Genomic DNA, 14,886 nt, shown 5'->3' with positions numbered 1-14,886 from the left:
GTCACAGAGAAAGATCCATTCCCAGAGTCCACCAGAGTTATCCTCCCGGACTCTGCTCTTCTGCCAGATTCTACAGTAACCAGTATGTCTTCCATGCGTGTGCATGGATCTTTGCAAAAATACTTATGGTTTTTCCATGCAAGTGTGTGCGAGCATTGGAAGGAGACATTTCTCCCTTCGAATCCCTCTACTTTAATTATGACTCCTTCTGTTAGTTCAGCTGCTAAAACAAATGACATTACATTTGACATTATAAGGCATCAAATTGAGCATTTAAATTAATTAATGTATTAATTTTAGGTAGTCACTTACCATATAAAAAACAGGAGAAGAAAAAAATGCACTTCATTATGGCTGATAAAGTGCCAGCTCTGTAGATCCTTCTCATTCTAAGTGGTTGTTACGGGCTCTGCATTTACAGCCTAAAAGTTAAACACTTGTACCACAAATGGAGAACAGACCCAATCCTGCAGGCTAAAATATCAGCTGCATTCTGTTTACGCAAACTGATCTCACTCTTGAAGGTTTTATGGGCAGACATCAAGGGAGGAGCAGGTCCTATAGTCTCTTTCAATCTGACATGTACACAACATCCTTCATGACCCTCCGCCTCCTTTAACTGTTACACAGTTTCTTTGTGGTAGTAGCATGAATGCCATTTCCCTTCACATTTGTTTATACATTAGAAAAAAATAAGGTTTGCGAAAATAACTATCAAAGTTAATTTTTACTCTATGTCATTAGATGTGCTGACAGCTATCAATGGAGGGAATTTTGGCAGATTCTGTGTAATTGCTGGACTGCACGTCTTTCCCTTCTCCAGACTAACATTTCCAAGTAAAGATCAAACTTTGATTCTATAGATCTCTAATTTCACAAATTGGAAAGCACCTGATTTTATAGAGTATAATTTTTGTTATCATTTGTCGATATTTGACCTATTATATAGAAGAATTATAGCTGTACCTCCACATCCCCAATGCGTTCTGTTGAACTGATATCTGGTGACTGTAGTGACCATTCAATAAAGAAAATTTATATTCAAGAAATATTTCTGGTTGACTTCATGTGACCAGAGATGTTATGTCACAAATGTGTTTATACTGCTTTTCTCTGACTTTATCACTGTCCTCAACACATCATGTGTACAGTATACAAATACTATAGATGTAGTCAAAGAGCATAGTGTACTAAAATATTTTTGTTAAAGTCTCAAAGCAGAGCCACTTCAAAAACTGAAAATGTTTTATTGTCACCATTTCAAGTATTCTTACATACTTATATTTGCTTATTATCTGCTTAGGAATAATGCAACAAAACTGACCTAATATCATAGCAATAGCAGTTATATGCAGTTATTGCTATGTCTATGCAAATAAAATACAACTCTATAAAGGTAATTCCACTCTTCTATTTGCTTCCTGTATAATAACCAGAGACAAAGGTGATGCCCAGTTTCTTCCACAGAGCAGGCTGTTACATTCAGTCTTTGACTTTTATACACGCCTGTTGTATGTATAACAACAAGCAACACACAAGTGTGAATTAAATGGGTGAGAAGTCTTTAAAATGGTTCAAATGTGACCTAAAGCCATATTTTTTAAAAGGGATCAGAATAAAGAGTGCAAAGGTGGAACCATAGTACATGTGTGCAGTGCTTACTGGAACACTACTTTGAACTTTGTAATGGCAAAAGTTGTGGCAAATGTTCTCCTTTGCAGGTTTAAAATCAATACTCTGTGTGTGTGTGTGTGTGTGTGTGTGTGTGTGTGTGTGTGTGTGTGTGTGTGTGTGTGTGTGTGTGTGTGTGTGTGTGTGTGTGTGTGTGTGTGTGTGAACACCTTACAAAAAGTAACAGTAACAAGTCCTGTAGTTGCGAAACTAGCCCAAATCATTACCCTCCACCCCTCCCATCACCCATAAGCATGCTATTTTGGTTGTGACAAAGAGACGCTCTAAGCATCACACCTCAGCTTAAGACCAGTAATACAAAGGTGGCTTTAATGTTTGCCCGCGCAACACTAAATTTTATGGGCATGATACAGTTTCTGCATCTGCCTAAGTCCACTTGTGTCAGAGTAATGGGAATTTCATCACCAGACAGTGAACTAAGGCTTTGCACAAACATCTGTGTACCTGTCATTGTTTTGTGACCACGTGGCGTCATCAGTGAAGACACTACTACAATGTGACAACTAGACATGGTTACTTTGCGACTTCAAAGCACTATGACAGGAGTGACACCTCATTTGTCATGTCTGCAGCTGCCTGTGCAGTGTAATCCACACTTAAGTACATCAGTAAACTTTTGTTTATTCTCCAAACCAAAATCATATTTACTGGATTTTGTTTCACTCCAAAATTTTGTTTCACTCCCCACCTGCAGTAGTACCATGTCTCACTAATGGAGTCCTGCCCACAGTTTGAGAACCACTAGCTTACAGGGTGGTCTTGATTGATTGATTGATTGATTGAATCTTTATTTTGAACATGTTGAAAAAGTATAAAAAAAAAAATAGAATTAAAAGAGACAAATGAACAAAGCAAACAAAAGGAAAATGAGCAACCACAACTCCAAATAACGTCCATGTTCAAAAAGGAGCAGGAAGAAGCATAAGCTTATTTAATCCCACCCCTTTTCCACTATCTAGTATCAATAGACTACAGAAATACCTCCTTGTAATTACATTATATGTTATGTGTAATTTTTTTTTTTTTTTTTTTTTAATATATACACATATATGTTTCTATCTATCCATACCTACGTATATACACACATACGGACATATATACATTTTCAATAACCCCATTAACACCTGAAGGATACACAACCTACAATTTTATATATATTTAATATATATATATATATATATATATATATATATATATATATATATATATATATATACATACATACACACATACACATATATATACATATACATATACATATACATATATATATATATATATATATATACATACATATACATATACACATATATATATATACATACATACATATACACATACATATATACCCATACCAACAAACCCGTGCATGCGCACACACATGAAAATATTAGACAAGAACACCCTATCAAATCTCTACCTTTTCCCTGTACCCTGTAAAAACCATATCCTTAAACCGCTTTTTAAACTGCGCCATGCTTGGACATTGCTTCATATCTTTACTTAGTCTGTTCCACAGCTTCACTCCACACACAGAGATGCAAAAACTTTTTAATGTTGTACGGATACGAGGATGTTTTAAATTTAATTCCCCCCTCAAATTGTATCCCCGTTCCCTTTTAGAAAACATTTTTAGAATATTGTCAGGAAGCAGGTTATTTATTGCTTTATATATAATTTGTGCTGTGAGAAAATGAACCAGATCTGTGAATTTTAGAATTTTTGATTTTAAGAATAGTGGATTTGTATGATCTCTGTAACCAGTTTTATGGATTATCCTTATGGCCCTTTTTTGTAATATAAAGATTGATGATAGCGAACATTTGTAAGTATTGCCCCAAACCTCTGCACAGTAATTCAAATACGGTGCAATCAGGGAACAATAGAGAATGTGGAGTGATTTGTGGTCCAGAATGTGTTTTACTTTACTCAAGATTGAGACACTTCTTGAAATTTTGTTATGTATATGATTTATATGAGACTTCCAGTTTAATTTATCATCTATAATCACACCAAGAAACTTATGTTCAAGTACTCTTTCAATTTCCACACCATCTACATGAATCTGCACTTGTGCATTTCTAAGGGAATTCCCAAATAAGATAATTTTAGTTTTACTTAGATTTAGCGATAGTTTGTTCCTGTTAAACCATTTTTTAATTTTGCACATTTCTGAAGTAATTGTATCCAGCAGCTCCTTTAGATTCCCCCCAGAACAAAAAATATTTGTGTCATCTGCAAATAATACTAATTTTAATATATCAGATGCCTTACAAATATCATTTATATAAATAATAAATAATTTTGGACCCAGTACAGAGCCTTGTGGAACACCACAAGCAATGTCCAAGCATGATGAGGAATGGACACCCAGCTTCACAAATTGTTTCCGGTCACTTAAATAATTTTTCACCCATTGCAGTACAACCCCCCTAATCCCATACCGTTCCAGTTTATTAATTAATATGTCATGATTGATTGTGTCGAATGCTTTCTTGAGATCCAGAAATACTCCAGCTGCATACTGTTTCTGATCTATAGCATTCGTAATCTCCTCAATTGATTCGATTAATGCCAGAGATGTTGATCTTTTTGATCTGAATCCATATTGACTGTCAGAGAGTAATTTATATTTATCTAAGAATTTGTCTAATCGTTTATTAAATTGGTTTTCTAGGATTTTGGAGAATTGTGGTAGTAAAGAAACAGGCCTGTAATTTGTGAAGTGGCGTCTATCCCCGGTTTTATACAGCGGCACAACTTTAGCTATTTTCATTTTGTTTGGCACTTTTCCCGTCTGAAATGATAAGTTGCAAATATATGTTAGAGGTCCTACAATTCCTTCAATGACCTTCTTGACGATTTTCATGTCAATATCATTACAATCAGTGGATGTTTTATATTTACACATGTGTACAATGTCAATTATTTCTTTTTCCTCCACTGATGTGAGGAACATTGAGTTAGGGTTCCTATCAATCAGGTTTTCACTACATTCTACTGATGGCAGTGACTCAGGAATTTGTTCTGCCAGTTTTGGTCCAATATTTACAAAATAATGATTAAAGCTGTTGACCTTATCAGCAGTGTTTTCCATAATATTGCCATTATCGATAAAGTATTGTGGATAACTTTGTTGTCCAGAATTATTTTTAATGATACCGTTTAAAACATCCCATAGTCCTTTCATATTATGTTTATTGTTGTTCAATATTTTACTATAATACTCCTTTCTACATACACGTATAATATTGGTCAACTTATTTTTGTATTTTTTATATTTATTTTCAGCTTCTTTTGTTCTTTGTTTTAGGTATTCCCTATAGAGTGTATTTTTCTTTTTACATGCATTTTGTAAACCCTTAGTGAGCCATGGTCTATCTGAATATTTGTGCTTTCTGTTGTATTTTATTGTTGGACAGTTTTTATCGTACAACTCCATGAATATTCTTAAAAATATGCCATATGCAATATCAATATCAGCTTCTTTGTACACCTTGTCCCAGTCCTGATTTAATAGATCGTTCTTAAATGCAGTCATAGTTTCTTCTGTCCTTACACGTCTGTATCTCAGTTGTTCTTCATGCTGATTTTTCTTATAATTAGTGTCATAAACTGCAAAAACTGGTAGGTGATCACTGATGTCATTAATTAATATTCCGCTCACAATGTTGTTTTCCATATTGTTAGTGAAAATATTGTCAAGTAAGGTGGCACAATGTGGTGTAATTCTGCTAGGCCTGGTTATTTTAGGATGTAAACTCAAACTGTACATAGTGTTTAGGAAGTCTTAAAGAGAGAAGTGATGTTTCAGATGAACTGGGGGACTGCTCCAAGATCCAGCGGATGCTGTGGGCATCAGATATCAATTCAGGAAAAGTGAGAGGACACTGACATCAGTGTGTATACACACTTAATTTCAGTCAAAGGATGCTATCATTGGGATGAATAAAAAAAAAAAAAACCCAGTATATATATGATATGTATAAGCTACATATCATTTGTTTATTACATGAACACTTGAATAGCATAGAATAGAATAGAATAGAATAGAATAGATCTTCAGTGTGAACTACACATCACTGTGATATTATATTATTTAAGAGGTTGATAGTAATTAGTCTAATTTGGGTTACTCATATCAGTGTGCAGTGGTGTCAGCTATGGCGTCAAGGAAGAAGCAAAATCCAAGTCTTTAGCATAATGAATTGTATACACACTTTATAGTAAAGATATAATTCACTCTCATTTTCACAAGTTCTCATTAACTGTGAAGACACAGACTGTTCGGTATTTACATGCTGACATGCAACCACAACAGCACATGCTGATGAACATAGGCACAAAGTGACACAATGCTTACTAACGCTTCCCCTGAACTTAACCAGAAGTATTAACCTCATGAAGTAACATTTTACACTTTTAACTCTGAGCAGAGAAGCTTTAAAACGTGTACTTAAATGCAACAGAAGTTTAATTTACACAAACACATATAGCCACAGACATGAAATGGAAACATTAACAGTACGACTTACTGTACAAGTTAAATAATGATGACAATGAGGGTTGCTCATTTATTATTTATGGACTTGTCCATGAATGTCCATAAAAACTCATATCTTTAAGGTGAACTCTCCTTTATTTCTGATAAATCTAAACCAAACCAAAGTGATATGGGCTTCTTTTCAGTGGATCCACAAGGGACTCTGGAGACCAGTGTTGGGCAAGTTACTTTGAAAAAGTAATTAATTATAGTTACTAGTTACTTCAAAAAAGTAACTGAGTTAGTTACTGAGTTACCAGATTCTAAAAGTAATTAATTACTTCAAAAGTAACTATTGCGTTACTTTCCTTCGGGATTAATAAAGTATTCTGATTCTGATTCTGATACTTTAAAAAAAATGTTTAACCCTCTGGGGTCCAGGGTATAATTGGCCATTTTAACCACTTTTGATTTTTCCTCGACAGTTCACCTTTAAAAACTATTTACTTTGCCTTGTTTGGTATCATTCTTTTCAGCACAACCTCACGTGTCTGAATTTACAGTTATGTTTTCATTTTGAAATACTGTATTAACACAATTCATCTAAAATAAGACAAAAAACAACAAATCCGAGTAGAAAAAGTGATTTTTTTTCACTGTAACAACCACAAACATGTTCATTGAATCATATTTCATAACCTTAAATGCAAATATAAATTGTGAATTTTTAAATCATATGCACAAGTTTTGCAAATAACAAGTTATTTGCAGCCATTGCGGGGCGATCGTGGCTCAAGAGTTGGGAGTTCGCCTTGTAATCGGAAGGTTGCCGGTTCGAGCCCCGGCTCGGACAGTCTCGGTTGTTGTGTCCTTGGGCAAGACACTTCACCCGTTGCCTACTGGTGGTGGTCAGAGGGCCCGGTGGCGCCAGTGTCTGGCAGCCTCGCCTCTGTCAGTGCGCCCCAGGGTGGCTGTGGCTACAATGTAGCTTGCCATCACCAGTGTGTGGATGACTGGATATGTAAAATGCTTTGGGGTCCTTAGGGACTAGTAAAGCACTATATAAATACAGGCCATTTACCTTTTACTCTTTTTTTTTTTTATAACCATTTCAAACTATTTACATAACAATCAGCTGTTCTGCATTCAATAAGATGCCACACAAATTATTTGTGCCACTCCAAAAAAATAATTTCCGTCCACTATAAAGGAGAACATCACAGCCTGATACCTGCAGATCTGACAGCAGCAGGTGTATCACTCCTTTTTCTACCTGGAGACAGCAGTCGCCTCATTGTTTTGACACACAACACAAAACTATCCACAACACTACACACTAACTACACAAGACAACACATTAACTACACCCTCCAAACATGCTAAACATCACAAATCTCTCACATCTCAAAACTTGCTCTCTCTCTTTTTCTGCTCTTTCTCGCTCTCTCTCTCTCTTACTCTGTGTTAGCGGCGCTAACGGCTGCAGACAGGAAGATACTGCCAGCACCGGAAACGTGCTCGTCATCTCCGAGCATGAAGTAAGGAGAGCCTTCAAGAGAGTGAACACCAGGAAAGCAGCAGGACCAGACGGCATCCCAGGTCGTATCCTAAGAGACTGCGCATACCAGCTAGCTCCTGTGTTCACTGAGATATTCAACATCTCTTTATCTCAGTATGTGATCCCCACATGCTTCAAAGAGTCCATCATTGTTCCTGTCCCGAAGAAACCCCACCCTGCTTCTCTCAATGACTATCGCCCTGTAGCCCTCACCTCAGTAGTGATGAAGTGCTTTGAACGCCTGGTCAGAGACTTCATCATTTCTTCACTACCAGACACACTGGACCCACTACAGTTTGCTTACCGTCCAAATCGTTCCACAGACGATGCAATCTCTCATCTCCTCCACACATCACTCACTCACTTGGACACTAGAAGGGGGAATTATGTTAAAATGCTCTTCATAGACTACAGCTCTGCATTTAACACCATAATTCCCTCCACACTCACCACCAAGCTGGAGCATCTGGGACTCAGCTCATCTATGTGTCAGTGGATCTCCAACTTCCTAACTGGCAGACCACAGGCAGTAAGGATGGGCGGACATGTCTCAGCCTCCACCACTCTCAGCACTGGAGCCCCCCAGGGGTGTGTTCTGAGCCCCCTGCTGTACTCTTTGTACACATATGACTGTGTGGCCACTACCAGCTCCACCACCATCATCAAGTTTGCTGACGACACCGTCGTGGTGGGCCTGATCTCTGATAACAACGAGACGGCCTACCTGAAGGAGATTAGGAATCTGGAGAACTGGTGCCAGAGGAACAACCTCGTTCTAAACGTCAGTAAGACAAAGGAGCTGATAGTGGACTTCAGCACTAAGCAGGAGAGGAACTACCAGACCCCCGTCATCAACGAGTGCCCAGTGGAGAGAGTGGACAGCTTCAAATACCTCGGAGTTCACATCACGCAGGACCTGTCATGGTCCTGTCACATCAACACCGTGGTGAAAAAGGCCCGACAGCGTCTCTACCACCTCAGACGCTTGAGAGACTTCCAACTGCCCTCCAAGGTGCTCAGGAACTTTTACTCGTGCACCATAGAGAGCATCCTGACGGGAAACATCTTAACCTGGTTCGGGAACAGCACCATGCAGGACAGACGAGCTCTACAGAGGGTTGTGCGGTCAGCTGAGCGCACCATCCGCTCCGAGCTCCCTGACCTGCACTCAATCTACAGCAGGCGGTGCTGGACCAAGGCCAGGAAGATCGTGAAGGACCTCAGCCATCCCAACAACAGACTGTTCTCTCTGTTGAGGTCAGGAAAGCGATTCCGCTCCCTGAAGACCAACACAGAGAGACTGAGGAGGAGCTTCTTCCCGCAGGCGATACGGTCTCTCAATCACACCACCACACAGTACTGACCCACACATATGGTTCTTACACACACACTGGACTTTCTGGACTTTGTTTCACTTCATTACTTAAATCACGCTGCTGTTATTGTGTATATGCTGCTGTTATTGTGTATATATTTATTTATATTTCTTCATACATTCTTATATAGTTCTATATTGTGTATTTTGTTGTACAGTTATTTTATTTTCAACTTTAATTTATATATTTTATCTTATTCTCCCAGTTAAATTTACCCTTCATTCTAATTTGTGTTGTACAGTTATTTCATTTTTAACCTTAATTTATATTTTATTCCTTCCTAGTTAAATTTACCCTTTTTAATTTTTCATATTTATTTCCTATCTTATTCATAGCCTTTCCTTTTTTTGTTTTCTTTAGGTCACGAGCAGTTGTCCAAGCATTTCACTACATATCGTACTGTGTATGACTGTGTACGTGACAAATAAAATTTGAATTTGAATTTTTCTCTCTCTCTCTCTCTCTCTCTCTCTCTCGCCATCACTCCTAAAACTTCCTTTTTGTTCATAAGCAGAGTGCTTGCTCGCGCTGTCCTTAGACAGCATGATGAAAATATTGAGGAAAAAACACGCCGTATATATTGTTTATCATGATTCTGGTTTTACGTGGCCTATCAACACAATTTAAAAACTGGTATATATCACATTGTTGCTTTGTCATCTTGAAGTGGTCGTGTGATTGGCTTACCAAGACTACTTTATTCTTCCTCAGTCAAACAGCAGCACTCATGCGATTGTTTTCCCCCTAGCTCAAGGGGGGCAAAAGTGATTTGTCTACCAGAAAGTGATTGCCGTCCGCGGGAGCGTGTACAGCTTCTTAAAGCTGTAGCGCCCAAATTACTTACAAATACTTCCGTGCAACTGATATAAGGTGCGGTAAGCTGAATACAGCTTCAACTGTCTGTTTGTTGAAAAATAGTAATGCGATTCTTGTCAGTAACAGTAACGGTGTTGTAACGATAGGAATAGTAATTAGTTAGATTACTCTTTATTGAAAAAAGTAACGCCGTTACTTCTAACGCCGTTATTCCCATCACTTCTGGAGACACTGTTTGTGCAACTCTCTATATTTTTGCATGTCTTACGTTTAACTTTGTGTTTTCTTTGAGTACCATGATCTGTTCTTTCATGCATTATGTTTGGCAAAGTATTAATGTGGATTGCAGAGTTATTATCATAGTCCTTTTTGTTCCCCTGTGGGTGAATATTCTGAACATTCAGAAAGATTGGGGGGAAGAGATGTTTTCATAGATGTGAAGGCGTACACTTGCTGGGGAATCAGATGTTGGTATATCCTGTCTTTGTTGGTGAGTAGGTACATAAGAGCTCTTAGGTGACTTTTTCCTACACTTTGTCCTCTTCTTATTGTGATCATAACCACAGCTGACCTGTTGGTAAGTGAAAAAGAGACAACAAATTAGCACATTCTTATGGGACTTGCATTTATTGGATGTTTGTACTGCCATTATTGGAAAAATCTGGAGAATGGTGGCTCTGGGAGATTTTCGGGAGGGGCACTGACATTTGGGATTCTCCTAAAAAAATCGGGAGGGTTGGCATGTATGAGTGCATGTACCAGGGCATCCAGGACATCAACTACAGGAAGGCAACACCTGCCTGCGACGGTGACGCCTCTGTACCAGATGCGCTGAACTACTTGTATGCATGGTTTGATGCTCAGAATGAATTGCTTGTGCTGCCTTCTGGCAAGAGGTACGGGAGCATTTGGGCCTCACTGTCAGACTGCAAAACAGTTTCTTCCCAGAAGCCATCAAACTCCTGAACACTCAGTGACTGGGCTGATACACACAGATACGCACACACGCATGCCTTCATACATGTCACTACCAACCACTTATCTGCACGATCTCATACACACACACACGCACACCTTCATATATCAGTTACATTTTGCACATCGCTCAGTCTTTTGCACATTCTATTGCACTGTTGGGTCTGCACCGTCTTGTGTCGGTATCATTCTGTTTTTTTCTGGTGTTGCACTGTTTTTGTTTTGTTTTATTGCAATTTTGCGCATTGCGCTTTATGCAGTCTGGTGATTGACAATAAACCCACTGGATCATGACCTTGAGTAAACTTAGTTCAGCTTAACTCAGTTGCGCCGCGATAGGCTATCAAACAAGCTCTGAATTTGATCCATCCAAAAGACATGTTTTTTGACGAGGGTTTTCAGGCAGAGGAATACTTGAGGAGTTAACAAGATTCTACTACAAATAAAACTGAGATGTAAAATTGTTAAACAATGCCTATCAATGATGCTATTAGACATACTTGGTTTTACTGCAGGTAGAGCAAGACTTCTACCAGTGAATGCCATGAGAGTGGTAGTGGTAACTTTTTATCTAACGGTATATTAATCATTCTGAATCCAGACAGTGTAATGTCTGTTGATACACACTCACTACATTCCTGTAAATTCAGCTTTTTAGTTATGTACTACAAGCACAGCTTTCAGATTGACGTACATTTTTTGAGTTCATACCTTTCTTTTGTTTGCACTGTTGCAGTACTCATGTTGTTTAAGTTTTGAGGTTTTTCTGGACTTCCTGCAGCATACTGCCAGAAGCAGGATAACGATCAGACCAACACCACCAACAGTAGCACACACGATGGTGCCTGATGAAAACAAGAACATTTCAGGTCTTGTTCATGCAAACACTTTAAATGATATTATCAAAGTAAGCATTACCTGTTTTGATGTTAGGTCCTTCTTCTGCTGTGAAGTTTAGGGCTGTAGGACAGATTGGAATATTGTGTCATATAAAGTTATCTATTATTCATATGAATAAGGATTGATAAATATATTTATACCTGTTGAAAGTTTATGTCACAGGCTGGGTCTCCGACCCAGCACTCTGAGTTTTCTTTGTATTTTTTGATATGTTATTAGTTTGTGTTATTTCCTATTTTGCCTTTAGTTTAGGCAGTTATTGGTTATTGTTCCTGGGTTTTCTATGTTTTGGGGTTTGGTATTTATTCATCACGTGTTGGGTCTGTTGTGTTGTCATGTTTAGTTGTTAGTATTTCCTGTTTTATTTTGACAATGTCATGTGTTCTTTGTTCATTGTATTTAGCTTTCTCTCCTGGTCCTGTCATTAGGTTTATGTCTGTCAGCTGTTCCCCCATGTGTCCCCACTTCCCCTGATCACCTCATGTCTGTATTTAAGCCTTTTGTTTTCTTCATGCCATTGTCGGTTCGTCTGTTTATCTCACCAGGGTCACAGTTTTAGTCATGGTCTTAGTCTGTTTACCTCACCTCAGTCATAGTTCTAGTTTTCATCTGTTATGTATTATTAGTCTTAGTCATGGTCTTTGTTTATTATTTTTCCACCACAGTCATAGTTTAGGTTTTGGTCTCAGTACCATTTAGTAGTGATGGGCAGATGAAGCCCCATGAAGCACTGAAGCTTTTCATCCAATTGGTTCACCCCAACGCGAAGCTTCATGAAGCTTCATTTGCTCTAGCAGGACACCTACTGGACGTAAAAATAATAGCTGGTATGAATTTGAAGAGTGTGGCATTTTGCACACAGCCTGTAAATGTCAACAACAAAAGGAGTGTGTAAAACATCTATATTGTAGTGATGCAGTATACTGTGTATATTTATGCTGGCAGTATGGAAAGACAATAAAAACAAAGCACAAATTTAAATATCACACACGTCACTTATTGCATTGTATGATATTGTTATATCATTTAGTAACATTACAGCATGCTATAGTATCATGGCATTTGATGGCTCACCTGGTCTTGCTCCACAATCGGTGTTCCCCTTATTCTCATGCATAGCTCTGTAGTGCCTAAGCATGGATGAGGTGTTGTTGTTATATCCCAGCTCCCTGGCACATAGCAAACACCTCACCTTGTACAAAAGTACAGACAGCCTAACATAGGTTTTATTGCACCATCAGTATTATGAAAATCCATCTTCTGTGGAAATTCACATACCTTGTTGGGAGGAATAAGATCAAAATGTTCCCACACAGGGGAGGACATCCTCCTCTTCTTAGCTGGCTCCATTCTCTCCTGACTTTCTCTCCTCACTCTCATAAACCTCCAAACTGTCTCCAAACTCTCACTAACCGCAACTCTTCATCAAACACCCACATTTTGAATGAAGTCTGAGGGGTTTATATCGCTCTCATAGCTCGCGGAAAAAATTCGAACCGCTTCATGAACCAGTCACGTGGTACAGCCGGGCAGCGAGGCTTCGGACGTCATCATTTTCAGCTCCTCCCATAAATGAAGCAAGCCTCGATACGCGCTTCGCGGAAACGCCCCCTCATTACTCGACACACGCTCCGAAGCCTCGATACAGAACGTCCCATCACTACCATTTAGTATTTTGTTTCTTAGTGTTTTGCCTGTTTGTTTTTGGTCTCTTGGTTCATTTCCCTGCCGTCATCGCATTAAAGGTTCACCTTTCTGTTAATCATTACAATTCCTCGTCATCATCTGCTTTTGGGTCCTGTTTCCACACACATCGGCGCACCCCGCCGTGACAGAACGAACCGACCAGTATGGACCCAGCGGATGCTGCTCTCACCGAGTGTCTGGAGGAGACTGCTCGGATCCAAGTGATCCTCGACCGCATCCTTACAGCGCCCGATTTAAAGAGCAAGCAGGTAATGATTAGCGTTGCTGAAGCTATCATGGAGAGGGATCCCCGCCTTCTCCAGCTCCCGGACTCACCTGCCATACTTGATGCCTTTACTAAGATAAAGGAGATGCTGCAGGCCCAGGGATTGTCGAGTCAGGAAAAGGCTTCCAGCACCCACCAGTCACAACAACCCCACAATCAGTCATCTCCATTGCTGCCTCCGGAACCTGAGTGTGTTCGTGTCGGTTCGCTGAGATTCGCCGCAGCGTCACCACCTCTCAGCTCACCAGTTTCCACGCCCTCATCACAGTTTCGCCATACTCCTGTCACAGTTCAGCGCGAGGAAGCGCCGGACACCATAGACTTGGACGACGACGAGCGCCAGTCTATATTCTGCGCTCTCTTGGAGGAGGAGCTCCGGTGGAAGCCGTGGCTCATTCCGGAGCACGAGCACTCTTTCCGGGGAACTCGACTGGCTCTCGGGGGACCTCGGAGTTACCAGGGACTTCCACCTATTTCACCGCCGTCTTCCACTCCTAAGAAAAAGCGGCGTGCGCGCCGCCGACGCTCCATTACACAAACACAAGTGAGTGACTATATCTTGGCACCTCATGTTTTTTCTCCGGAGGTTATGGAAACTGACACTACTTTTCCGGTTAATGAGCCCGGCTATACAGAGACTGTTTGCCCTGGAAAAGCTAGCCATCAGGCTCAGCTAAGCTGCTGTGGGACTGCTATCCAGGCCGGTTTGGAGACGGAGGTACAGCTGGTGCAGCCAATTTCAGTGTCAGTCGGAGGGCCCGGGGAGCCCGTCCGGCCTCATGTTTCGTTTGCTGGAGGTTCAGGAGAACCCAGCCAGCTTCATGTTTCGTCTGCTGGAGGTTCAGGAGAACCCAGCCAGCCTCATGTTTCGTCTGCTGGAGGTTCAGGAGAACCCAGCCAGCCTCCTGCTTCGTCTGCTGGAGTTTCAGAAGAACCCAGCCAGCTTCATGCTTCGTCTGCTGGAGGTTCAGAAGACTCCAGCCAGCTTCATGCTTCGTTTGCTGGAGGTTCAGTTGAACCCAGCCGGCTTCAAGTTTCGTCTGCTGGAGGGCCCGAGGTGCCCGTCCAGCCTCATGCCACGTCTGCTGGGGGTTCAGGAGAACCCCTCCAGCCT

The sequence above is a fragment of the Rhamphochromis sp. 'chilingali' genome (assembly GCF_963969265.1).
Source record: "Rhamphochromis sp. 'chilingali' genome assembly, chromosome: 4".
NCBI lineage: Eukaryota > Metazoa > Chordata > Actinopteri > Cichliformes > Cichlidae > Rhamphochromis > Rhamphochromis sp. 'chilingali'.
Note: the sequence above shows the minus strand (reverse complement) of the source record.